At 40.2% G+C, this 27,213-nt stretch overlaps 1 long non-coding RNA gene across 1 annotated transcript in view; it reads left to right on the top strand.

The window, feature by feature from the left end:
- The window catches only part of LOC132347119 (uncharacterized), a 37,368-nt gene extending 31,980 nt beyond the window's left edge, over positions 1-5,388 (top strand). The window contains exon 3 of the long non-coding RNA XR_009497088.1: positions 5,140-5,388. This is a non-coding gene — a long non-coding RNA (uncharacterized LOC132347119). The remainder of the gene's footprint in view (positions 1-5,139) is intronic.
- Positions 5,389-27,213: the final 21,825 nt, after the last annotated feature.

The following is a 27,213-nucleotide window of genomic DNA, read 5'->3' as shown; positions in this document are numbered from 1 at the left end:
CTAAGCCATTTTGGAGGACAGCACAAAAGTTCTTTTAGGACTACATGATATATTTTTCCTTTAATGTTTTCCTTTGATTTCCTTAAAGAGATGGATGGGTTAATTTTAATTTGTTTCCACAAAATTGAGAGCCAAAAGTTAGGTAATTTGCTCTAAGCCATACAAATGAATGAAGAAGGTAATACCGGAACCCAGCTTTCATTGTTTCCACTCAGTATATGCTTCCTCAAAAAGATACAGGATGGTAAGTAGGAAGAGATGAAAAAGTGGAGGGTACACTTCTACTTCCAGGAATGATGAGTTAAGTAATTTAGACAAATCCTCCATTGAAGACAGAATGCTGAACAAGATATAACATCATCTTTCTAGAAATAGCTAATTAACAAATAGTGAGAAATTCCTAGGCTAAGGTCCTGGAGAAGATGAAAATCCACAAAGATGTGCCTGGAAGTGGTGCCATTTTGTTCTGAGGATGTTTAGTAATACAGAACAGGGAGTTGAGAGACTTAACTGCCTTTGGGGCTAGGAAGACAAAAGTTGGAGTCCATGGCCCACCACAGTAAGGGCCCTGCACCTTGAGTTGAGACTAAAAGGACGGACACTAGAAATAAGGGTGAATTGTACTGCAGTCTGCTTTTGAGTCATCTGTGCAGCCCAGAAAATGTCAAGCTGTGAAATTGGATTAGGGTAATCTTGGATTGTTGGTGCCTCCAACTGCCTGTCAGAAGCAATGAAAATTCTCTTTGGAGAAAGAGAACATCACTGTAGGCCTCAAATTATTTTTACAAATAATTAAAAATAAAATTGTCAGGACACAGTAAAAAAGAACCAGGTATACAAGATGAAAAATGCCATGAACAAGAAAAATAAAATATAACAGACTACAAAAATAGATCCTCAAGGATTCCAGGTACAGATTGTAAAGCAGCTATGCTTATCAAAGTGAAGTAAATAAAAGGGAAGCTTGAATATTTTAGTAGAGAACTGTACAGAATTTTAAAAAAGTAACACATTAGAGTTGAAAAAGAACCAAATAGAATTTCTAATGGTAAAAAATAGAGTAACCTAAATGAAATCAGTGAATGAATTTAAGGACAAATTAGATACAGTTAAGAAAGAATTAGTGTACACGAAGACAAAAGAAACCACCCAGAATGAAGCACAAAGAAAAAAAACAATGGAAAAAGAAAAGAGAGCAGAATGAAAATGTCTAACTTGTTTAATTAGAGTTTTAAAAGAAGTAAAAGACAATGGGACAGAAGCAACATTTAATGAGATAATGGCTGGGAATCTTTCAGCTCTAGACCTCAACCTACGAATTCAAGAAGCCTGGTGAATCACAAGGAGACTTGTTAAAAGAAAACCACGCATAGTCACATCATAGGGAAACCAAGAAAACCAAAGGCGAAGAGAAACTATTAAGAGCAGCTTAAGTTGCTGCTATTAAGAGCAGCAACTTAAGACAGCTGACTGTCAAAGAAGCAATAGTTAGACTGATTGCTGAATTCTTAGCAGCAATCACTGAAGCCAAAAGATTAAGTAATGATACCTTTAATGTGCTGAGCTAAGTAGCTGCCAACCCAGAATTATATACCTAGTGAAAATATCCCTAAAATGCTGTGTGAAAATAGCCTCAAGTCGGTAATTAAAAGTTTTCCCTTCTGGCACCTGCTGCAAGTACACACCTGTGTGTACCGCTCTTCTTATTCTTACTCACCTCCGACCTATAAGCTCCGTGCTCTTTGTAACTCTGCAACGAGCTGCGAGAGAGGTGAGAACAGGAGTGAGGTAGGAAGGCAAGATGGGGAGTTAGAAAGTTCTTACTTGGCTAACATTTTTGTAAGATGGCTTCACATCCTCTAGGGCCAGTAAATGTTTGAAAACTGGCTCTCCCACAGGCAATTTCCAGAATTCCTCATAAATATTGAGTTGTCCATGTTTTTCTTACTGCTTTGTAAGTTTTTTGTACATTCTAGATACAAGCCTCTTTTCAATAATATATGGTACAAATATAATTTCCCATTCTGTGGCTTACCTTTCCATTCTCTTAATGGTGTCTTTTGATAAATAGAAGTTATTACTTTTAACAAAGCTTAATTTATCATTCTTTTCCTTCTGGTGAGTGGATATTTTCTTATTTGCAAAGAAGTTCCCCTTTGTCTCTTTTAATAGCAAGGCCAACCCTTTTTCCTCAGTAGCATAAAACCCAAATTTAACTGTGTGATGTTGAACAGAACTTGGTAGCCTAACCAACAGCCATTTCCCATTTCTTCCCTGCTCACAAAACAATTGATGGGAGAAGAGATTAGGGGAAACGTGCACCCTAAAAACCTAGGTGGTTTGGTCAAAGCACCCCACACCTGACCCACTGAATCATAATTCTGGGACTAGAGTTTGGATGTGTGCAATTTTAAAAAGTTCCCCCGGTTGTTTTGGTTGTATCTTAATAAAGATTACAAAGAAAAAAAAACCCCTCAAGTTTCAGGAATGTGATGGAAGGAAAGAGAGAATTTCACGCAGGGGTTGGAAAATAGTCCAGGGAGGATAAAGATTAAGAAGGGCACAAACTTCCATCTCTAAGATGAATAAGTTCTGAGGATCTAATGTACAGTGTGGTGACTATAATTAACGGTACTGTATTATACACTTGAAAGTTGTTGAGAGTGGATCTTAAATGTTCTCACCACACACACAAAAAGATAATTATGTGAGGGAATGATGGTGTTAACTAACCTTATTGTGGTAATCATTTGGCAATATATACATGTATTAAATCATCATGTTGTACACCTTAAACTTGCTTGTTATATGTCAATAGTATCTCAATATAAAGCTGGGAAAAAAATGCAAGGCATATGCAAAAACTAACAAGAAAGATATAGGCTACAAATATACCAATGGTGCCAAGCAATTCAAATTTTAATTTTGTAGGCATTTATACAAGAATGAGGATTCTAAAAAATACATGGCGATTCTTTGCACATTTGCAGAAAAATTATCTAATAAATTATCTAATTTTAAAAACATTAAGAAAAATGTGTTGGATTTAGTTTGAATCTTCAGTCATTAGTAAACTAAGAACACTTTTAGTTTACAGAGGTGTGGTATAGAATTTGGGTTACATGATGTTAAAGATAGGGAATAAGGAGTCAGAAAGCAAAGAACAGGTATATATGAAATATTTAAGCAGAGAAGATGGTAATAAAATGTTTTGCAGAGTCGTACACAAAGCGACGTTTTTCAGTTTTAAGATTTGAGATCCAGGGGAATTCCCTGGCGGTCCAGTGGTTAGGACCTGGGCCCTTTGGTTTGGGAACTAAGATTCTGCAAGATGTGTGACGCGTGGCGCAGCCAAAAAGAAAAAAGAAAAAGGAAAAGAAAAAAAAAAGGCTTGAGATCCAAGACCATTAAAATCCTTGAATCTTAGAGCTGAGAGGAACCTTAAAGGTCATCTAGTCGAATTCCGTTTGATACTTAAGTTTTCTTTACAAAGTCCTGTCATTCCGTCTATACTCAAGCTCCTTTGTCGGGGAGGTCTGCAGTGTTTCCGCATGGCTTTGAGTGAGGGTTTTTCCTTGTCCACTTTCCTCCTCAGAGTTTACTGATTGTCATGTTTGAAACAGGAGGACAGGTGTCAGCTGTGACGGAATGTCATCTCAGTAATTTATTTAATAGCTTTCCAAAGGAAATGATAAAAAAGGGTCTGGCTTGAATTTTATTTTCCAAGGGCGAACACTGGATCAAACTTAAATAAATAGGACAGTGTAAGAAATAGTGGTTCGTCAAGAATGAAGTTTTGAAGGTCAGTCCTTTGTTTTATTTATTTATTTATTTAGTCCTTTGTTTTAGACTTTGTGAGGAAAATTTAACTGTGTGGTATTTATTATGGCAATCCCAAGTCAGAAATTTGATGAGGAGCCATATCATTTAGGAATGACTTTGGCTGAAAGAAACAGAATATCCGACTAAAACTGCTCAAACCACATGACCCATAATATGCCACTTAAGAAAACGTGTGAAAGCAGGTCATGACTGGGGTGCTCAGCAGCTGGATGGCGTTCGGGCACAAGGGCTGTTCCCTTGTCCTGCCCGTTCTGGCCACCAGATGGCGCAGCTGCTCTACACAGTGTATCCTCAGAGCGCCGAGTCCCAAGCAGGAAGGAAGGAGACGAGCAAAAAAAAAGGGCTTTCTCTTTCTCTTAAGTCTCCCTAAGCAGGAAGAAACATTGAGGCTCCCAGCAAATGTCTTGGGCCTGAATTTGACCTCATGCCCATCGCTAGACTCACAAAAGGGAAGTGAGAGTGACATGATTTGCTTAGGCTCTGAAAATGGGCACATCATTGCCCAATCGAAATAGGGCTTTTATTTTATGTATGTAATTATTATTATTATTTTTAAGCCAGAAAGAAGTGGGCAATAGCTGCTGGGTAGGCTACTAATAGCCTTGCCAGAGGAGCTCAGGAGAAATTATACACGCTAAATCCACCCGGCCCCGTGCCAAGGCAGGATAATGCCTCTTCAGAAACTAGTAAAATGTTTTTCTTCCTCTGATAATTATTCATTCTCTTCAGTGACTTAGAAAAACTTCTTGGACTACATTTCTTGCCATTAAGTACTTGATGAATATAGAAACTGACTGTAAAACTATTTTTAAAAGTCACTCTGCTTCTAACTGAAACTTCTTACTCTGGCTCTTAGCACTACACGAGTTGTACAAATCACCTCCAGTTTACATATTATAGAAGAGCCTTACATGGAAAAGAATAAATCATTTTCAAATTAGACATTCCGTCTAGAACTGAGTAGCTGATTCCCAGCACTGTCTTTTATTTCTGACATGTTTTTTACATGAGAGTAATCTTCTACTTGCAGTAATTCTCAGGATAAAATTTTCTTCTCAAAGCTCATTTTATGAAGTGTTTTTTGTTTTTTTTTTAGTTTTGGAGAATAAAGCAATTATTCTTGCGTTTTGAAATTGCACATCAAGTCCAGGAACATGAATTATTCTTTGTTTTTGAAATTGCATATCAAGTCCAGAAACACTGACTTTTTAATTTAAAATATTAATGTCAAGGGATGGCTGTAAACATCTCCTGTTTCCACCCTCATTCGCTCAGTGCGCCTCTCTTTCTTGGTAGATCCTCATTCCTACTGGATTTCCATCGCACACCAGTTATCTCCGGCTACCGCTGTTCACTGACAGCTGTTCTGTGCCCACCATGCGGCCACCCTTCTGCTGGTAACTGGACTCTCATTCCCATCTGTGGAAATCCCTGCCTCCCCAGTGTGGTTGCTTTGGCTGCGGCTTCACCCCTGGCTCAGGCACAGAGCTTGTGACCTAAATCAATCCAAATATTGCATTCCCCTGGACAGACTGATTCAGAATCAATGAGAAGTAATGATACTTTTGCTGGGACTTCTGGGAGAGAGATTCATTCTCTGTCCTGCTAGATTTTTATGTTTAATGCAAGGCTCAGAGTTGCTGTAGCCAACTTGACATCTTAAGGGGGAACCCTGTGAGAACTGACCTGTGAAGAGAGAGAGAGCTGAGAGAGAGAGAGAGAGGCACCCTGGTGATACTTTTCAGCCTTCAATCCAAGAGAGCAGCGTAGAAGCAAGCCCTATTCCTGGACTGTTCAGTTACATAATCAAGTAAGTTCCTGTTTTGTTTAAGCCAGTATTTGGATCAGATCTTTTCTCACTTGCTATCAAAAGAGATCTACCTGCTATCAAAAGCTATACAAATGTTCAGAATCTCTTATGACTAAGAAGTGTCCTCAGATACTGAACATGTCATAAAAATTGATATGGAAAATACTTGTTAGGGAATAAATGCACTTATAACTTACTATGTCTAATATTTTTGCTTCTTTTCTCCAAATAATAATGTCCACTCATCATACAATATAGAAAAGAGTTTGAATTAGTATCCTCCATTTTACATACTTAATATATTCTTTCTTTTTTTGTTGTTGTTTTTTCTAAATTTATTTATTTATTTAATTTTGGCTGCGTTGGGTCTTCGTTGCTGCACACGGGCTTTCTCTAGTTGCGGTGAGCCGGGGCTACTCTTCGTTGCACTGCGCAGGTTTCTCATTGCGGTGGCTTCTCTTGTTGCAGAGCACGGGCTCTAGAGCTCAGGCTCAGTAGCTGTGGTGCACGGGCTTAGTTGCTCCGCTGCATGTGGGATCTTCCCAGACCAGGGCTCGAGCCTGTGTCCCCTGCATTGGCAGGCGGATTCTTAACCACTGCGCCACCGGGGAAGTCCCTCATTCTCTTTAAAGGCAATATAGGATTTCTTGTGAGGCAACTGACATTAACTTTTTTCATTAAAAAAATTAAGGTATAACTTATATACAGCGAATTTTACCCTTTTTAGTATACGGTTCTGCGAGTTTTGACTAACACATATCTTCCTTTGTCATTTTGTTAGATACTGCCAAATAGCCCTTTTGAGAAAGTTGTGTAGGTATGTGTATCTGCTTTTCTACAGTCTTGTCAATTCAGATGTGTCATCAAACTTTTTGATCTTTATCCATCTGTAGGTGAAAGTGGTATTGCATTATCATTTAAAATTTTATTTCTCTTATTATGACGAAGCTTATCATTTGTATAAGATTCATTTAGATTTCCTTTCCTGGGAATGATCCAAACCTTTTCTTTTTTGGTCCATTTTTCTACAGTGGGTTGTTCTTCTTATTCATATCAAGTAAGGACTCTTGATAGATTAAGAAATTAGTCCTTGTTTGGTATATAAATTACAAAAATTTGGGGAACGATGTTCACAGAAACATCACATAAGAACTGCACCCCCCCCACACACACACAACAAACACTTAAACCTTTGTCAACCACTGGGAGCACACTGTATATACAAAATTCTACTCCAGGAGAACTAAACTTCCAAAATTAGGTTTTGGCTTAGGAGATTGTCATGCTTTGCAAAGGAATCAGAGATGTATTGTCTAGAAACAAAAATAAAATGCACGTGTCTGTGCAATTAACTGTATAGTCTTTGAACAATCTACAAGGATTAAGGGTAAATTTAAAAAAAAAATTTATTTATTTATTTGGCTGTGCCAAATAGTTGAGGCACTCGAGATCTTCGTTGCAGCATGCACGCGGGATCTAGTTCCCTGACCAGGGATTGAAACCGGGCCCCCTACATTGGGAGCGCGGAGGCTTAGCCACTGGACCACCAGGGAAGTCCCAGGAGTAAATGTTTTATTATCTATAATATAACTGACCTGGGTCTCTCTAATTTATACATGAGAATATCCATCAGTTAATTTCAAGCACATGGAAAAATATAAAGTCACTTCTGGGTGCTTCCTGCCATACCTTTCCAAAAATATCACATTATACTAAAATGAAGAATACATTCACAGTTGCAGTGATCTAATCTCCAAACTTCACACGTAATATTCATTAGAGATCTCTATATTTCAGGATACAATGGAGAGGAGGTGGGATGTAAGAAAATTAAAAATTACTTTATTTTCACATGGCATGGAGAAATAAAATGTGTTATTTGGCCCCCAATACTGCAGAAGACAGCTTGTGAACTAAAAATGAGGGCACAGAAAACTTTACTTGATTTATTTGGATAAATAAATTTATAGAATGTTTAGGAGAGAACCTCCAGGAAGAGGGAGATGGAAATAGGGAGAGAAGAGTGACTCAATATGCCTTCTTACATATGGAATGATGGACATAAGGGTATAATTAAGTCATCCATTATGAGCTTGTATAAGGTTAGTACAAAGGTCACTGCCTTTGATTTTTTTTTTTTTTCTTTTTTAGAGCAGAGAAAGATTTATTGCAGGGCCATGCAAGGAGATGGGTGGCTCATGCCCCAAAATACCCTGAACTCCCTGAAGGGTTTCAGCAAAGAATTTTTTTTTTAACATCTTTTTTGGAGTATAATTGCTTTACAATGGTGAGTTAGTTTCTGCTGTATAACAAAGTGAGTCAGCTATACATATACATATATCCCCATGTCTACTCCCTCTTGCGTTTCCCTCCCACCCTCCCTATCCCACCCCTCTAGGTGGTCACAAAGTACCGAGCTGATCTCCCTGTGCTATGTGGCTGCTTCCCACTAGCTATCTATTTTACATTTGGTGGTGTATATATGTCCATGCCACTCTCTCACTTCATCCCAGCTTACCCTTCCCCCTCCCCATGTCCACAAGTCCATTCTCTACGTCTGCGTCTGTGTCTTTATTCCTGTCCTGCCCCTAGGTTCTTCAGAACCTTTTTTTTTTTTTTTAGATTCCATATGTATGTGTTAGCATATGGTATTTGTTTTTCTCTTTCTGACTTCACTCTATATGACAGACTCTAGGTCCATCTACTGCCTTTGATTTTAATTTGCGTATTGATATTAAACATTTTGTGTACTCTGTCATTATACATGACTTTTTTTCAAACATGGATAATTGGTAGAAGTCATACATATTGGCAGCCTTTTAATTCTTTCTCTTTCACACCAATCCTTTTGTGTAACCAGCTCACTGAACAAGCAGGACTTGTACTTTGTGACCATAGAAGCAACTTATTTTTATTTCCTACTCTCTTTTTAAAGCTCTCTGTGGGAGGGAAGCCCTTGCCTTCCCCTCTGGGTGGAGATTCCAGCACTCGCATCACATTCTGCTCACTTTCAGGTAATAAGAATCCTTATGGTGGCTTTAAGTCCCAAACACAACCTCAACCTAGTAATTAAAGCTTATCCCTTACTTCAGCTGCGGCCTGTTGCAGGTGAGAGTCTGTGATCCAGGGAAGGTGAGAGGGGGAAACAGTTTCTCTTGCTCACGTGCCTCTCCCTAGCTGGACGCTGTCTGTGAGGAGCCAGGAGCCAGGAGCAGGCATGGGAGCAAGGAGCGAAGTGAGTGGTAAGAAAGTACCTACTGGTAGATACTGGCTGGCTTCCCTTCTCCAGGCCTAGTGATGCCCACTCTCATGCGCAGTTTTCTAGGTCCTTCATGCATTCTGCTCCTGGGCCTTCACTGACCCATCCTGTGACCTGAGAAGTGCCCTTTCTTTTGGTTGGTTGCACCTGCTCTCTTCTTGGCACTACTCCTGCTTTCTACCTATGTCCCCTCATACCACAAAGCTGCCCTCGAGGGCAGGACCCACTGAAATGACGTCTGGACAGCAGGAGAGGTCCTGCTCATGCTGTGGGTGTGGGCAGCCCCTGTGTCACCTTTAGCTTTCTCAGTCATGGGCCCCTGTAAGCAACCCTGTTTGGAGTGGGTCTCCAGGACATCCTACTGAAGCTCCCTTACCTTTGAGGGGAAGGTTTCAAAGCTCCCTCCAGAGGAACCCTCCTCACAAAGTTCTTCCTCTCTCCTCTCTCAAGACGGTAGGGCCTCAGTGTGGGTTCCTTGTCTAACCTGTTCTTGGCACCTGCTTTGAAGTTCCCACATGGCCTCACACCTCACTTTGGAATCTGAAATCTATCAAAACTGGGTGCATGAGTCACACCTCCCAGTTACACATCTTGTCATGTTGTTTTCTCTTTTTCTTCTGAAGGAAACTCCTTTTACTTGTAGAGTTATAGCTAGCAAAACTTTCTCCCTGCCAGAGGGCATCACTCAAATTGGTGAAATGGCCTTTATTATCTCATGTCCCTGGGAGGCCCCTCAGCTGTCTTTGTCTCTTTATTTAGGTCACCTGTTTTTGATTAGGCAACATATGCACATGGTATAAAATTCTAAAGGCACAAAAGGGAAGAGCGTGAAAAGCAGGTTTCTCCTCAACCCTGATCACTTGGATTCCTCATCCCTCCCTCCAAAAGTAACAACTATTTTGAGATCTGGAGTATGTTTCCAGAAGTATCGATACAGACACAAGTATATATGTCTATGAAACCTTTTGCTTATAAAGGTAGCATGTAACACACTTTTCTGTACTCTGTTCTTTCCACTTAATATATATTTTAGATCATTACATACCAGCACATATAAAGCTATCTCTTTCTTTGTAATGTCTACATTAAATTTCAAGGGGTATAACATAATTTGCTTCACCAGTTCCATACTTATAAAGATTCAGGTTTATCTTTGTTGACTGATTTAAATAACCCATTTACGTAATGGTTTGAGCATGGGCTCTGGAACCAGGCTGTCTGTATTCACATTTCAGCTCAACCACTTACTTTCTGTGTGGCGCGAGGCATTCTACTTAACCTCTCTGTGCTTCACTTGCTGCATCTCTAAAATGGGTGTAAAAATATTTACCTCGTAGAGTTGTGACATTAAATGAGTTAATACATGTAAAGAGCTTACAACCATGCTTAGCACACTAAGCACTTAATATACGTTAGTGTTCATTCTTACTGGATAAAATTGCTCTGTGCCCTCCTGCTGTTCCTAAGCCTGGTCTCGATCGGTAGAGGGAGGGAGCTGTTGTCTCTCCCCTGTGGTGTTGCGGGGAGGGACTGTGATTCAGACATGCTGTCTGGTACTTGCTGATCTCAGGGGGGCCTGGGTGCTCTTTGCTGCTTTGTTTTCACAGATCAAGTCTGGGGTCTAGGACTTGTGACCTGGTTCTCTCAGCTAGCTGAGGCTTTATGGCACTTCCTGGGCCACTCACCTTCCCTCTTGGCCCTAAAACCCATCTGAGGTCTGGCTGCTTCTCCAGTTTAGCCCAGTCCAGGCAGTTTGCTCTGTGTTCTCTCAATTCAGAGCCATGGCTTTCTTTTTCTTTTTTTTTTTTTTTTAAATTCTATTTATTTATTTATTTATTTTTACTGTGTTGGGTCTTCATTTCTGTAAGAGGGCTTTGTCTCCAGTTGCGGTGCGCGGGCCTCTCACTATCGCGGCCTCTCTTGTTGCGGAGCACAGGCTCCAGACGCGCAGGCTCAGTAATTGTGGCTCACGGGCCTAGTTGCTCCGCGGCATGTGGGATCTTCCCAGACCAGGGCTTGAACCCGTGTCCCCTGCATTGGCAGGCAGATTCTCAACCACTGCGCCACCAGGGAAGCCCAGAGCCATGGCTTTCTTACTCTGGTGATCCCCTCTGACAAGCTTCACTCTCAGCTTTTGTCAGGAGTCTTCAATAAGCTTCTGGGCAGGAGCCTTCTTTGTCTTTTGTGTTATGCTGTAATCTAATGAATGCACCTCTCCAAATTCTCCATCCTCTCTTGGTTGGCTAAAGGTTGTCCTGTAGTACTTTCTTCCAGAAAGGAACAACAGTTCACCCTTGAACAACATGGGTTCAAACTGAGAGTTCACTCACACGTGGATTTTTTTCAGTAAATATGTTGGAAAATTTTTTGGAGGTTTGTGACAAATTGTACAAGCTCACAGATGAATTGTGTAGCCTAGAAATATCAAAAAAAATTAAGAAAAAGTTAGGTATGTCATGAATGCATAAAGTATTATGTAGATACTAGTCCATTTTATCATTTACTACCAAAAAAATAAACAAATCTATTATAAAAAGTTAAAATTTATCAAAACTTATGCAAATAAACACTGCGCCATTCGCAGCTGAGTGAAATGTAAACAAAAGTAAAGATACGGTATTAAGGCATAATTGCATAAAATCAACTGTGGTACATACTGTACTGCTGTAATAATGTCATAGCCACCTCCTGTTGCTATCGTGCTGAGCTCACATAAAATGCCGGGTGACACATTTTCTCCGCATGAGCAGTCGGTGGCTCCAGTAAATTGCACGTCGTAGTAAAAAGTGATCTCTTGCGGATCTCGCATATTTTTCTTCGTGTTTACTTCAGTACTGCAACCTTGAATAACACATGGGATCCACATGAAGTGCCACTACTGATGCTGGAAGTGCTCCCAAGAAACAGAGAAAAGGCATGACGTTACAAGAAAAAGTTAAATTGCTTGATATGTACTGTAGATTGAGGTCTGCAGCTGTGGTTGCAGCCATTTCAAGATAAATGAACCCAGCGTAAGGGCTATTTAAACAAGAAAAGGAAACTCGTGAAGCCGCTGTCGCTGCAGCTACACCAGCAGGGGCGAAAACCTTGCACTTTTTTGCGAAATACCTTTTTATCTGGCATTGAAGATGTAGTTTTATGTGGTGCACGATTGCTATAAGAAAGGCATACCTATAGACTCTAATATAATTCAAGGAAAAGCAAGGTCATGCTCTGACATCTTAAAGCAAAAGGAAGGTGAAGAATCTAAAGCTGGAGAATTTAATGCCAGCAAAGGATGGTTTGATAATTTTAGAAAGAGGTTTGGCTTTCAAAACATCAAGATAACAAGAGAAGCAGCTTCTGCTGACTGAGTGGCATCAGACAGGTTCCCAGACACCATTAAGAAAACCACTGATGAGAAAGGGTATCTGCCTGTACAGGTTTTTAATGCAGATGAAAGTGCCCTATTCTGGAAAAAAAAAAAAAAAAATGCCATGAAGGGCATTTATTAGTAAGGAAGAGAAGCAAGCACCAGGATTTAAGGCTGGAAGGGATAGGCTAACTCTACTGTTTTGTGCAAATGCAGTTGGGTTTATGATCAGGACTGCCTTTATCTATAAATCTGCTCTCTCCCAAGCCTTGAAGGGAAAAGATAAACACCAGCTGCCAGTCTTTTGGTTGTACAAGAAGGCCTGGACAATAAGAACCCTTTTTCTGGATTGGTTCCATCAAAGTCAGGAAGCACCTTTCCAGTAAGACTTTTAAAGTTCTTTTGATATTGGACAATGTCGCTGGCCACCCAGAACCCCATGAGTTCAACACCAAAGGTGAGGTGTTTGAGTGGTTTACTTGCCCCCAAACACAACATCTCTAATTTAGCTTGTAGGTCGGGGATCATAAAGACCTTTAAGGCTCATTACACACAATACTCTTTGGAAAGGATTGTCAACCCTATGGAAGAGAACCCCAGTAGAGAGAACATCATGAATGTCTGGTAGGATTACACCATGAAGATGCCATCATTGTTAGAGAAAAAGCAGTGAAAGCCCTCAAGCCCCAAATAATAAATTCCTGCTGGAGAAAACTGTGTCCAGATGCCGTGTGTGACTTCTCTGGATTTATGACAGAGCCAATCAAGGGAATCAAGAAAGAGATGTGGATACGGCAAAAAAGATTGGGGGAGGGAGTGAAGGGTTTCAGGATATAGGTCTTGGAGAAATTTAAGATCTAATAGACATCATACCAGACGAATTAACAGAAGATGACTTGATGGATATGAGTTCTTCGGAACCGGTGCCAGACGATGAGGAAGAAGATGTAGAAGAAGCAGTGCCAGAAAACAAATGGACATTAGACAATCTGGCAGAAGGATCTTGATTATTCAAGACTGCTTTTGACTTCTTTTATGACATGGACCCTTCTATGATATGGGCACTGAAACTAAAGCAAATGCTGGAAGAATGATTGGTACCGTATAGAAACATTTTAAGAGAAATGAAGAAGGAAAAAGTCAGGCAGAAATCATGATGTCTTTCTGTAAAGTTACACTGAATATGTCTGTCTCTCCTGCTGCCCCTTCCATCTCCTCCACCTCTTGCACCTCTGCCACCCCTGAGACAGCAAGTCCAACTCCTCCTCTTCCTCCTCTTCCTCAGGCTGCTCAACATGAAGATGGCAGGAATGAAGACCTTGGACTTCCCTGGTGGCACAGTGGTTAAGAATCTGCCTGCCAATGCAGGGGACATAGGTTTGAGCCCTGGTCCGGGAAGATCCCACGTGCCGCGGAGCAACTAAGCCCAGGCGCCACAACTACTGAGCCTGCACTCTAGAGCCTGCGAGCCACAACTCCTGAGCCCTCACGCCACAACTACTGAAGCCCGCATGCCTAGAGCCCATGCTCCGCAACAAGAGAAGCAGCCACCTCAATGAGAAGCCCGTGCACCGCAATGAAGAGTAGCCCCCGATCACCACAACTGGAGAAAGCCCGCATGCAGCAATGAAGAACATAGCCAAAATTAAATAAATTAATTAATTTTTAAAAAAATAATGAAGACCTTTATGATGATCCACTTTCACTTAATGAATAGTAAACAGTCATCATGCTGTACAGTTAATAAACTTACCTGCTATGTATGTATGTGAGTGTCTTTGTGTGAAAATCTAATAATTGTATGGCAAGAACTGTATGAGACATTTTTGTGTCATCATCATCATTATCATCACCTAAGTATTCATTGTGTAGAACACTGTGTGCAAGACTTGGATTGAAGTGGAGATCCTATCCCTACCTAGGCATAAGGTGAGTGATATTTAATATAAACTTAATAATGTGTTAGTTTTCTTACTGTTTTATAACTTTAAAAGAATTACATTACAGTATAGTGTGCCTCTCCTGTAATTGGAAAAACAGTATCAACCTATCATCGCAGTGTTTTGTATCATGCAAAACAATATTGATGTAGGCACTGACAGACAATTCATCTTGTAAACATGATGTAAACTTACGGTATTGATAAATACAGTACAGTACTGTAGATATATTTTCTCTTCCTTTTTTTTTTTTTTTTCTAAATTGGGGTATAGTTGCTTCACAATGTTGTGCTAGTTTCTGTTGTACAGCAAAGTGAATCAGCCATATGTATACATGTATCCCCTCCTTTCTGGATTTCCCTCCCATCAAGGTCACCGCAGAGCATCGAGTAGAGTTCCCCATGCTATACAGCAGGCTCTTACTAGTTATCTATTCCATACATAGCAGTGTATACATGTCAGTCCGAATCTCCCAATTCATCCCACCCCCCGTCCCCGCCTTGGTGTCCATACGTTTGTTCTCTATGTCAGTGTCTCTAGTTCTGCTTTGCAGATAGGTTCATCTGTACCATTTTTCTAGATTCCACATATATGCGTGAATATATGATATTTGTTTTTCTCTTTCTGACTTACTTCACTCTGTCTCTAGGTGCATCCACGTCTCTACAAATGACCCAATTTCATTCCTTTTAATGGCTGAGTAATATTCCACTGTGTATATGTACCACATCTTCTTTACCCGTTCATCATTCAATGGACATTTAGGTTGCTTCCATGTCCTGGCTATTGTAAATAGTGCTGCAATAAACATTGGGGTGCATGTGTCTTTTTGAATTATGGTTTTCTCAGGGTCTTCCTTATGTTTTTAGTAATAACATTTTCTTTTCTCTAACTTACTTTTTTGTAAGAATACAGCATATAATACATATAACATACAAAATATATGTTAATCAATCAACTTTGTTATCAGTAAGGCTTCTGGTCAACAGTAGGCTATTTGTAGTTAAGTTTGGGGGGATTCAAAAGTTATATGCAGATTTTTGACTGCACATGGGTCAGTGCCCCAAACCCCTGTGTTATTCAAGGGACAATTGTATATTCCCTGACTTTTGGCATGCTTGACAATATTTGTCTGTTGCGTTTATATTAAATATGCTGAGTATGAAAATCTTGGATCACACTCCTTTCTTTATAAGGATTGCCTCACTGTGTTCTATTGTTGAATGTGACTATGGAGAAGTCTAAAGCTCATCTGAAACTTTTTCCCTTTAAAGATTAGTTGATAATTTTGCATGAATGCTCAAAAGTATTTTTTTTCTTTATCATTAAAGACCAGTAACTTTATTGGGGCATATTCTTGTTGACAATTCAAAATGTTCATTTTCGTTTGTTTTGCTTTTTTTCTCAAGCCTTTCTTCTGTGTTCTTTAAAGGTTTTCAAGAGTTCATTGTTAGTTTCTTTGTTGCTCTTATTGTTATCCTCAGTTCAATGATGGCAAATGCCTTTTCCCTGCTTTTTTCCTGAATTCTTCCAATTGATTTAAAATATTAACTTTTATGCAATATTTTATCTATGAAATTATAAAGTATATATAAGGCATAAGGACTAATCAAACAAAGATTTGACCGCTAACATTTGGGTTAGAAGTACACCAACTTAAACTGACAAGTCAGTTCTAAAATTTATCTGGAGGGCTTCCCTGGTGACACAGTGGTTAAGAATCTGCCTGCCAATGCAGGGCACACGGGTTCAAGCCCTGGTGCGGGAAGATCCCACATGCCGCGGAGCAACTAAGCCCGTGCGCCACAACTACTGAGCCTGCGCTCTAGAGCCCGTGAGCCACAACTAGTGAGCCCGCGTGCCACAACTACTGAAGCCCGTGTGCCTAGAGCCCGTGCTCTGCAACAAGAGAAGCCACCGTGATGAGAAACCCATGCACCACAATGAAGAGTAGCCCCCGCTCACTGCAGCTAGAGAAAGCCCGCGTGCAGCAACAAAGACCCAACACAGACCCAATAAATTTTAAATTTATTTTAAAATAAATTAATTAAATAAATAAATAAAATTTATTTTAAAAAATTAAAAAAAATAAAATTTATCTGGAAATTCTAAGAACCTAGCGAAATCTTGAAGGTGGTGGTCTTGAAGAAGTAGAATAAAGATGAAGGACTTAGACTTCTAAGCATTAGATTTCTTATGAAGTTAAAATAATTAAGAGAGCATGGTGTAGGTACTAGGAGAGACAAATAGATCAAGGAAAAGAAGTCCAGAGATAGACCCACACATGTACAGTTCCGTGGTTTGTTATAAATTTAATTCGGAGGAAAAGATGTTATTTTGAATAATGGTGCTAGGCAAATTGGCTGCCCACATAGGAAAAAAAATGAACCTTGACCCCCATCTCCCTTCATAAACCAACATTAATTTGAGGTGGATCATAGAACTGAATGTGAAAGTTAAAACAATAAATCTTAAAAAGAACATGGGAGAATATCTTTTATGATTTTGCTGCAGGCAATGATCTCTTAAACAGGTTGCAAAAAGCACTACATATAAAATAAAATATTGACAAGTTGGTCCTAATTAAAATTAAGAATTTTTCATCAAAAGACATCAATAGAGTGAAAAGGCAAGATACAGACTGGGAGAAGAATATTTGTAGACATATATCTAACAAACGACTCCTACCCAGAATATACAAATAACTCTTTCATATTAATAAGAAAAAGACAACCTGATAAAAAATGGGCAAAGACTTGAATGGGTACTTCACAAGAAGTAAGCACGTGAAAAGTTTCTAAATTTGAGTCATCAGGGAAATGTAAATTAAAATTACAATGAGGTGCTTCTACCAGAATGGCAAAAATTAAAAAACTAACAATATCAAGTAGAGGCTAGGATGTGGAGGATGTATTCCTGGTTTAAATTAGTACAGCCACTTTGGAAAACGTTTTAATTATTCAAAGCTAAATATACATGTACTTTATGACCTAGAAATTCCACTCCTTTGTATATTCCCAATAGAAATGAATGTTTATATCCCCCCAAAAGACAAGTACAAGAGTGTTCATAGCAGCTCTTTTCGTAGTAGATAAAAACTGGAAACAGTTTAAATATTAATGGATAAATAGCCTCACATTCATGTAATGGGATACTATGTAACATTGCAAATGGATGAACTACTACTATTCACAACCATGTGGATGAAACTCATAGACACAATGTAAAGTGAAAGAATGTATAAGAGTACCTACTGTATGTTTTCATTTGTAGAACATTCAACACTAGACAAAACTAGCTGATGGTTGATGATAGTGGTGAAAACAACAATTACCTTTGACTGGGAAGGGCAGGGAGGAGCCTTCTAGGATGTTGGTAGTGTTCCATACCTCTTCAGAATGGTGGTTGCATGGGTATAGTTACTTTTTAAAACTTCATCAAGCTATACATCTAAGACTTTACTATATATAAATTCTACCTCAAAGAAACAAATGTTAATGCTAACTCATTTGTTAGCTTCAGTCGTCTGGTCGTTTTCTCCTTAAACCCTTGTATCTCTGCTTTGAGTGTTTGTTATATACAGGTTATTTTTTTCTAGAGGTTATTTTTTCTTTAGTTCCTCGAGTTTATGGAGATTTGTTTGGTTATGATTTTCACTGGCTTTGTGGCAAGATTTTTCTGCTGTTATTCTTTATCTGCTAGTCATTTTTCCCTCTTGATTTCCTTCTTTTTTCTTGTATTTTTGTAAAGAGCTGTGCTGTTCCCCTTTTGATTATTTCCCACCTTTAGTAAGGGCACTTTTTCCTGCAGGGCTGATACACTACCCATTTCCAAAGGACAGCATCCATATTGTATTCTCTCCAGGGGGCGCCGTTCACACAGAATATGATATGAATAGTGTCTTCTGAGACACCTCTGCTGAGACGACCTATCTGCTGAAATTCTTGTGGCAAAGGGACCAGAGCAGAGTGCCAAACCTCTCCCCGAGCCCCCATGATATCAGCAGGGTTTGTATGTGTGCTTGTGTGAGCTGGTCTAGCCTTTCCTCCTCTTCAGAGGAGAAGGTTAGCAACTGCAGGGCAGCTTATTACTGACAGCCGTTCCTCTACCTGACATCACCATGGTGGGTCTGTAACCTTCTTTCCTCACCTGCTGTCCCTGCCCTCTGTGGTCTCCAAAAGGGTCCGAGGAAACTTCAACAGCTGACCTGCACCAATTCTTGTTCTAAGCAAGTATTGTTGGTTTTGCACCTCAGGAATCCACTTATGTTTGAGCTGAGTTCTGCCAGCTCTGCAGTATGCAGTTTCCCTGCCTGGATCTCTTTTCTCAGGTTGGATTATCACCACAGAAAACAGCCTTCCTTCATATATATTAAGGTTCATGGTGAAAGTGGCTTAGCCATTTCATCAAAGATGAAGTTTCTTATTCTACTTATTGCTTTCAGGTGATTTAAAATATTTTGCTGTCACAAACAGTGCTGCAATGTATATAATTCAGTTTGTATATATGCAAGTGTATCTGTAGAACAAAGCTCTAAGATTGGAATTTGGGTTAAAAGGGTATGTGCATTTATCATTTGAACATTACCTAGAGGTTGTACCAACTTATACTCCCATCAGTAAGCATGCCCATTTCCCCAGATCCTTGTCAACACCATGGACTATCATACATTTTGGTCTATGCCATTCTAGGAGGTACAAAATGGAGTCTTAGTATATTTTGAAATAACATTTTCTCTTTTTGTTTATTTAAGAATCACTTGTCTTAGTGTTACCTTTGTACTTCCTTTTCTACAAACTGTCTATCCATTTTATTAGCCCATTTTCCTATTGGGTGTTGGTCTTATTGACTTGCAGGAACTCTTTATATTAAGGAAATAAGCCCTTTGTGATACGAGGTGCAAATATTTCCCCTAATTTGTCATTTGTCTTTGGATTTTGCTTAGAGTAACCGTTGCTTTATTGATTTTTTTAATTCACGAAGCTGCAGTTATGGATCTCTTCTTTGATGACTTACGGCGTTTTTACATCCTGAGAAATGATCTTCAGTGTAATGTAAGGTGAATCCTTTTGTGGTCGCCACCCATGGTGAAACAGGGCTTAGAAACATGGTGAAATAGGGTCAACATCATGCAGTATGGCTTAAAGATCAGATTTTATTGAAGAAACCTACAAGCCAGGGGTCAGCAAGAAGAGATGAGGTGAGCAGTCCTCTATCTTCTCATCATCCTGTGGAGAGACATACCAGAGCCTGGGTAATCAGCTAGACACAGAGCAGGTTTGAGTTTCAGGGGAAGGATCCCTCATCCTCCCCGCAGTGCTCTTCCTTCTTACTGTGCAAGCATCTTGTTTGTGGGGGGGATAATGAGACTACTGGGCACCAAGAAGTCTAGATTTGGTATTTAGGATTACGACTATCCACAGGGATTATTTAGGAAAGCTAGCTGCCCAAAACTTGGAGACTTTGGGGCCAGCAGGAAGTTGTATAATAAACATTGAGAAGGGTAATTATGCTGATATTTCCTAATTTTTTATAGCCAGGGGGTCAAAAGATTTCATTGAAACTGATAAGTCAGATAAAGCAGTATAACACACTAAATAGCACAAAGGAAAACCCTAAGACTGATTCTAAAATTGGGCCAAGTTCTTGGTTTCAATGATAAAATCCATACTCACTAGTTTAGGCAGAAAGGGATTTATTAAGTAGCTCATCTAAGCATTGGAAAGGCTGGAAGAAACGGACTTTAGGCTAACGTTCTAGCACCAACTCTTAGAACTACATTGCAGAGCTAGCCTGGTGAGATAGTTGCGGCCACTTGTCCTCAGCCATGCCCAGGAAGGCACTTCCTCGAAACCACGAGCTGCTGCCTCCAGCTGCAGAAATGTCCTCCCCAGCACAGAATGCTCTTCCCCCAGATAGCTGTGTGGTTCCCTCCCTTGGGCAGCCCCCAGTTGGCTTCTACTCCTGGGTTTGAAGTTTGCAGATTAAATTTGGCCCTGGGCCCCGAGAGCCTTAATAATGGCCTTGGGCATGGAGACTCAGTATAAGTCTGTTCGTGTCCTCAGCTTTCATCTTACATTACCCATTGCTGCTCACATGCCCCAGGGATAAATCCCGGCTTCAGTACTCTTCTTCTTTTGAAACAACTGGGTGGTTTCTTTCCCCAGGAACTAAGAGAACCATTTTCTGAAGGGAGAAGAGTGGCTTCCACCTAGTGGTGTACAGAGTAGACATGGATCAAGTGCAAATTCCATCTCAGAATCAAAAGGGAGATGTTAAGAGTATCTTGTGCTGGACTCTCTGTAATTGCCTTTAGGGAATTAATACATTTGAAGGCTAGTGTCCACAGTAGGCATTTGAAATCATTTATTATTTTATAGATTCAAAATTTTTTTGACATGTGGGACAGCTTTTTGATACCAGTCAGGTCAAAAAGTGGGTCCCCAGTTCATTGGTGATGTCATTCCATTTCACACAGACTCCCTGGTGTGTTCTTCCTTTCCGAGTCTGCACACCACATTCATGCACTCTATGGGGAGATTATTTTTAGTCATCAAATTCCTTGACAAGCTGGTGATGAATTTCTGCTAGAAAAAATTTTTTTTTGCATTAAAAATATCAAATCACAGCATGAATTTCATCTGGGAACCACATGTCTAGGAAAGTAATTATTTCAAACCCAAGGGCATAACCGACCACAGCTAAAATGGATCCAGTTTATGGTTCTGCCATACTTGCTCATAAAGCATTGTACTCCCAACAAAATCACAGTGCTACACACACTGGGTACTGGCCACTAGCCTTGTAACTTTCTTCTTTACTGACTTGGATATTTGAGACCTGAACTTCAAGGGAGTTTGTAGTCTCTGGAAATGGAGAACAGGGACCAGCTAAAATGATCAACTTTGAGGGATTCTGAGAGCATGACATGCATACGCAAGAAAACAGTACTACAGAAAGTTCTGGAAAATCTGCTACCTGTGTTAATGTTGACTGTGGTTCTGAGAGGAAATTTGATTGTAAGTTCCTTCTAGGAAAGGAAGGAGTGTATCCCTAGCACATACCTGCTTGGTAGGTGCTTTGATGATGAACGGAAATAAAACCTTGACTTCATGAAGGAAAACAGCAGTGTCTCCTGTAGCTGCCATTCAAAAAATAATCATCGAATGAGGGGCAGTGAAGGGTAATTATACCCCTTAAGGGGTAAATCAGCTAAACTTTGCATCTGTGCTTGTGCACAACCATGTGGGTAAGGGTAAGCTTCCTCAGAAAGACATTTTCCCGGTGGAAAAAGACTTAGAACTGAATTAGAAGATTTGGGTCTTGATCCTGAGACTTACTATCTATTTGACCTTGAGTACCTCACCATATGTCTCTGAGACTCAGTGTGTTCTATATAAATCATTTATGAAAATATAATGGGCGTGTGGACGAGTGCATTCATTCGGGAGAACAATCCACCCTTACCATGAGGAGTTGGGTGAGAGTAATCCTTATGGCCCTGTAATCCCCTAGAGTAGCTCACCTCTGTGTATAAGGGCAGCTTTATGAGGATGTTCATTGCATATAGAGAGTGTGCAGCAACCTAGTATCCATCTCTAGGGGAATGGGTAAATAAAATATGAAGGATTTTTATCACAAAATACTCTGCAGCAACTGGAAGTGATGAATTAGAGATACAGAGAGCAACATGGATAGATCCTTAAACATAGCCTTGAGCAAATGAATAAGACATAACAGTATCATAGAACGATTCCATGTTGGCTAATTAGAATCACATTCATGGAAAATAACCCATGTATTTATCAGAGATACATACCCATCGAGGACATATTTCAAACATGTCAGAAAGATACCTATGGAGTAGGGATTGGGAAAAATAACAGTATAAGAGAGGGGCCTTATCCAAAACCAATGATGAGAATATGGCTTAATCATCTCCAGCCTAATTAGAAACATAGCAAAAAATGCCATTCTTTACCCCATAGTTGGAATTGTTCCACTCACCCTGCTTGCTATCATGGTGTCTCTTTTTTTTTTAATTGTTCTTTAGGAGCCCATGGCTTTTCCTAAACTCTGTTCAGTGATATCATGGATAATGCTTAGAGTTTAGGTATAGTTTGCAAATATCCCTTTGTTCCTTAGATTTTCCTACTCAAATTAAGTATTAGATGTGAATATAAAGTAATGAGTTTTTAAACTTGATCCAAATGAATGTTATTTCTTCCAAGTACTCATAGATTCCACCAGTTCTGCCAATGCTTGAAACATTTTTGGAACTTGTGTGTGTGTGTGTGTGTGTGTGTGTGTGTGTATGTTTGTATGTGCATGCATGCACAGTCATTTAAGGATCAGCCGAGCTTTATATTATTTAAAAGCCTGGCCTTAGTTACCTGGTCACTCTCTACCTCTCCAACCTCATCTCCTTCCAGTCTCCCCGCCTTGCCCACAGTGTTCCAGGGACATGTGCCTTCTTTTAGTCTCTGCTGCACGTGAAACTCATTCTTGCTTGGGGCCTTTACAATAGCTGTTCCCCTTGTCTGAGATGCTTATCCTTCTGATCTTCCTTTTCAGGGTGGGCTCCTTCTTGTCATTCAGGTCTTGCTTAAATATCATATCCTTAGAGAAGCTCTTTCTGATCACCCAACTAAAGAGCCATCTAATAATGTGCTCTGCCACCACCCTGCTTTAATTCCTTCCATTGCCACAACTTGAATAAAAGTTGCATACCCTCAGTACCTAGAAAGGTGCCTGTCACATAGTAGGTGCTCAAAGGATGTTTGCCGAATACATTGAAGAGTATGATTAACTCAGATCTCTGTGCCTGAGGTCCAGAAAACAAGCAACATAAATATAAGGGGTTAGTATAGATTCTTTCTCCCTTGTTAATTTATTACAATTTATTGTTTATTCTTTTATTATGTCACTTCACACTTTGTACCACATATGTCTATTTATAAATGTATCTATTTCTCCTACTAAGTTGTGGGCTTCTGAAAAGAATGAACTGTGTTTCTAAAATTTATATCCCTTAGAGGACTTAGCACCAAATTTTGATATTCTGAGTACTAGATATATATTGCTATCAGATTGAACTGAATCTGAGTGGCATGAACAAGTGTGCGTGTGTATATATGTGTGTTAAAGAGGGCATGTGGGAGAGAACACAGTTGTATGGGCCTGTTTGGGTACTTTTTGTGCCAATGATTTTTAGACTGATTTTGAGTGTCTGCTTACATTTAGAAAGTGCGTATTTGGACAGAGATCAAATTTCTGGACCATGTAGTCGTAATAGCCTAAATTCTGTAGGACAAAAAGCAAAATAGACAAACGGGCAAATGGAAATAAGGTCATATACTTAAGATGGCGCATACCCATTTTACACAATACTCTGCTCTTTTCTACATAAAAACAATGACATTAGGGAGTTAAAGGGGGGTAAGACCACAAAACCCAGGGTTACCCCAATATTTAACTGGAGTGGGTGGAGCAGATAGATTGTGAGTGACTTGAGGACTGACCCTGTGTCCTACAAATTTTTCTCTGCACTAGCTAGCACAGCGCATAATGCATAGGAACCGCTTAACAAAAGTTTGTTAAATGATGGATTAAATGAAAAGTGGATACATGAACAGTAATGAGATTGATTTTTTATATGACTCATAAATTGGCTCGGAGACCGTTGGCTCAGGAGGAACTCAATTGAATAGTTCCAAAAATGTGGCATCGTTGACCTAAGTGTGAAGTCTCTCTAGAGTACATATTTATCTGTAGAAGTGGCATTACTCTCCATCGTCACCATCTTCCAGTCTCTCAGACTAGAAACGTTACAAGCTTATATGAGCCATCTACCTTACTTTTCTTCCACATCTAAGAAGTCATTAATTCCTGCCAGATTTACCATTGCCTTTTTGCCTAATTTCTAGACAACAACCTCTTAATTGGGATCTGGCCACAAGTACCCTTCCCCTTTGCAATCAATCCTCTCTCAACTCACCAAAGTTATCCACCTGTATTTAGTACAATAAACAAGCTGGACTTGGGAGGATTTGAGCGAAAAGCAACTTTGTTCTATCGTATAACTGGCCCTTTAAAACTGCTCTCTCCAATCTTTCTTCCCTACCCATGGGTATTGAAAAGTTCAGTCCAATCTAATATGAAAACTTCAACTTCTTATCCCAGTTAAAGTTCTCCCTTCCACTAGTATGGGCCTCAACCAGACTTGCAAACATATGGTGAAGAGGCGGGGTTCACAGTCATTTCTTCTCTTTTCTCACCTCCTCTTGCACTAGCTGAGCCCAGGAGAGAAGAGGGATTAGAGAAAGAGGCACGGTCTTCAGTAGCTCCTGCAGTTGTAAGAGCAGAGCCCTCTGTGAGTGGCAGATCTAACGGGCATTTCTCTGGTGGGGTGATTTTGAGGATTCATTTAGAGGCCCTTCTTCCCTGGGATATCCTACTATAGCATTGCTTAGACAATACCCGCTTCAGGTAGGTTCTTAAAATTCCTCCCTTATCACCTGGATTCCAGCAGCCTCCCCCACCCCCGGCAGTGTCTCTGTTGTTGGAGTCATCTAGAAGGGCCTTGCTGAGTCTATAGGATAACTCAAGTCCAACTCTCTTCCTCATATCCTCATGGCACAGAGTTCTGTATTGTTTCTGTAGTGAAGCTTGTTCCCTCTGGGACCCACTGGCTTTGCTCTGCTGCCCAAGGTGCCACAGTCAGCCTTTTGCTAAAGACTTTTTTTCCAGTGGAATCACTCGGTCCCTTCTCTTAGCCTTCGCTTGCAAAGCCTGGAGGTGTGTGAAGATCTAAACGTGGTAGAGGCAGCTCTAAGCATCTCTTTGCAAGTCCTGCTTAGACAATCTTTTATCTCACTTAGGATGTCTATGAGTGGAGAGAGACATAAACCTACTGTTCTCAGCTTTGGAGCCTCAGCCAAAACCCTGAGAAAGGAAGAGCCCTATTTTAAAATGCTGTTACATTCCTTTAAAAACATCAGATACTGTTTTGTTTTGTTTTAATTAACTGTTCTAAGCTTACAAGGCTTGATTTTAAAGTCCCAGAAAGACATTTTAGCAAGCTAAGTAATGGATCACTGAAACCCCATTATTTTGCAAATGAGAAACTAAAGCACAGGAAAGTTGATTGATTTATGGAAGATCACACAGCTAGTCATGACTGACCAGAGCTTGAACCTAGATCTTCGGCCCCCAAATCCTGTGCTCTTTCCACTACATTATCCTGTTTAACATGCTTCTCCTTAAAGAGGACCAGAGACATTTTCTCTTGAAATAAAGCTATCTATATGTAAAAGTCAAATGAAAATAATACATACTTTTAACAACTTTCAAAGTCTACAAACTGGATGCTGTGATTATGGAGGATTTTAATTTTTTTGGCTTACCTATATTTTCTAAATTTTCTATGATGATCATATATTTCTTTTACTATAAGGAAACAATACATACAAAATTATTCTTTTTAAGTATAGTTCTCTATTATAGGAAATAATTCTGTATAAATGAAAACAAAATTGCATCTATATACTTTTTGGTAAGTCCGTTTGAGTAGAATAATAAGACCTGAGTTAGGGAATTCTCTGACAGTCCAGTAGTTGAGACTTGGTGCTGTCACTGCCGTGGGCCTGGGTTCAATCCCTGGTTGGGGAATTAAGATCCCAAAAGCTGTGTGGTGCGGCCAAAAGAAAAAAAAAAAAAAAGACCTGAGTTACAGTCCTGGAGCTACTTAACTACATGACCTTGAGTTAGTCATGTGACCTCTTCGGGAATCATTTCCTCAAATGTAATGAATGGAGCCTGGACTATATAAAATCTAAGATGTTTTTCAATTCTGAAAATAAAAATTATTTCTTAAAAGCCTTATGAGGAGCAATTATGAACATTTATATGAAAAGTCTCAAAATATAAATCTCCATGTAAATTTATGGTAATAAAGGACCATGGTTTCTCATCCTTCTCTAAAATGGGCCTTCTAAGCAAATGAGGTCAACCTTGTCAGTTTATCCAAGCAAGACACCCTGCCCCTGTATTTACCCTGAAGGGCTCCACTTGTCCTCAAGTCCCACGTCCTCCGTGAAGTCCCCCTGACTACTCCAGCCCTCCCTGCCACCCCTTCCAGTTCCTACAGACTCTGAGCCTGCACTGCCCCATCATTTGTTGCTCTTCTCTGTTGCACATTGTGATTCCTTGTGTGTTAGATTTTCTTCTCCAGCACGTTGCCTGCATTCAGCAGCCGCCTTTGCTGTCCCTGTTTCCCCCACTACTGCCCACAACAGGCTTGAGCACGCAGGGCCTCCTCCATGCACATTTGTTAGTGAGAGGTGTCCCATAGGAGGAAAAATATCTGAAAGGTCCAATTAGAGACTCAAGCGATGTGGGGTCCCTGGCTGTCTTTGGAACAGGGCGCCATCCTCAGCCAGTCTTGGTCTAGAAGCAAATGAAATTGATCCCTTTTCCTCCAACTCCCTTTGGGTCTTTCCCCTCTCCGGTTCTGGGCAAGGCTGACTCTGGGTTACTTTGTGCTGCTGTCACTTCCTGGAACTGGACCCACGGTTTGGACCTCTTCTGGAAAAGGGATCATGAGTCTCTCCTTACACTGCTGGCTCCAGGTGACCTTCCTTGGGCCAGGCCGAGGGATTAGAGTCGTCCAGAGCTCTAAACTATCTGGCGTATGTTTTGGGCCTCTTGGCTGAGAAGGCCAAAACACTCATGGTGAGCTCTGCTGATTTTTACTGTCTCTCAGGACCTGGGGGAAAGGAGGTGGAGCCACCTCTCTGCTGTCTCTAATTGGCTGTCTCTTCTACGTTCCTCTTCCACCCTTCGTGCCTCCTCTTCTCCCCTTTCACCCCTCCCTAACCACTGCCCTCTGGCTGTCTTTCTGACTTCCTGCCTTACTTTACTTGCCTCTGTTATCTCCTCTTCTTTCCCACTGGGCCCAGCTCTTGCCCTCTCTATCTATCAGCCTACCTTCCTGTTTCTGGTTATTTCC

Source organism: Balaenoptera ricei, chromosome 13, assembly GCF_028023285.1.
Source record: "Balaenoptera ricei isolate mBalRic1 chromosome 13, mBalRic1.hap2, whole genome shotgun sequence".
Lineage (NCBI taxonomy): Eukaryota > Metazoa > Chordata > Mammalia > Artiodactyla > Balaenopteridae > Balaenoptera > Balaenoptera ricei.
This window is presented reverse-complemented; position numbering and strand designations above follow the sequence as displayed.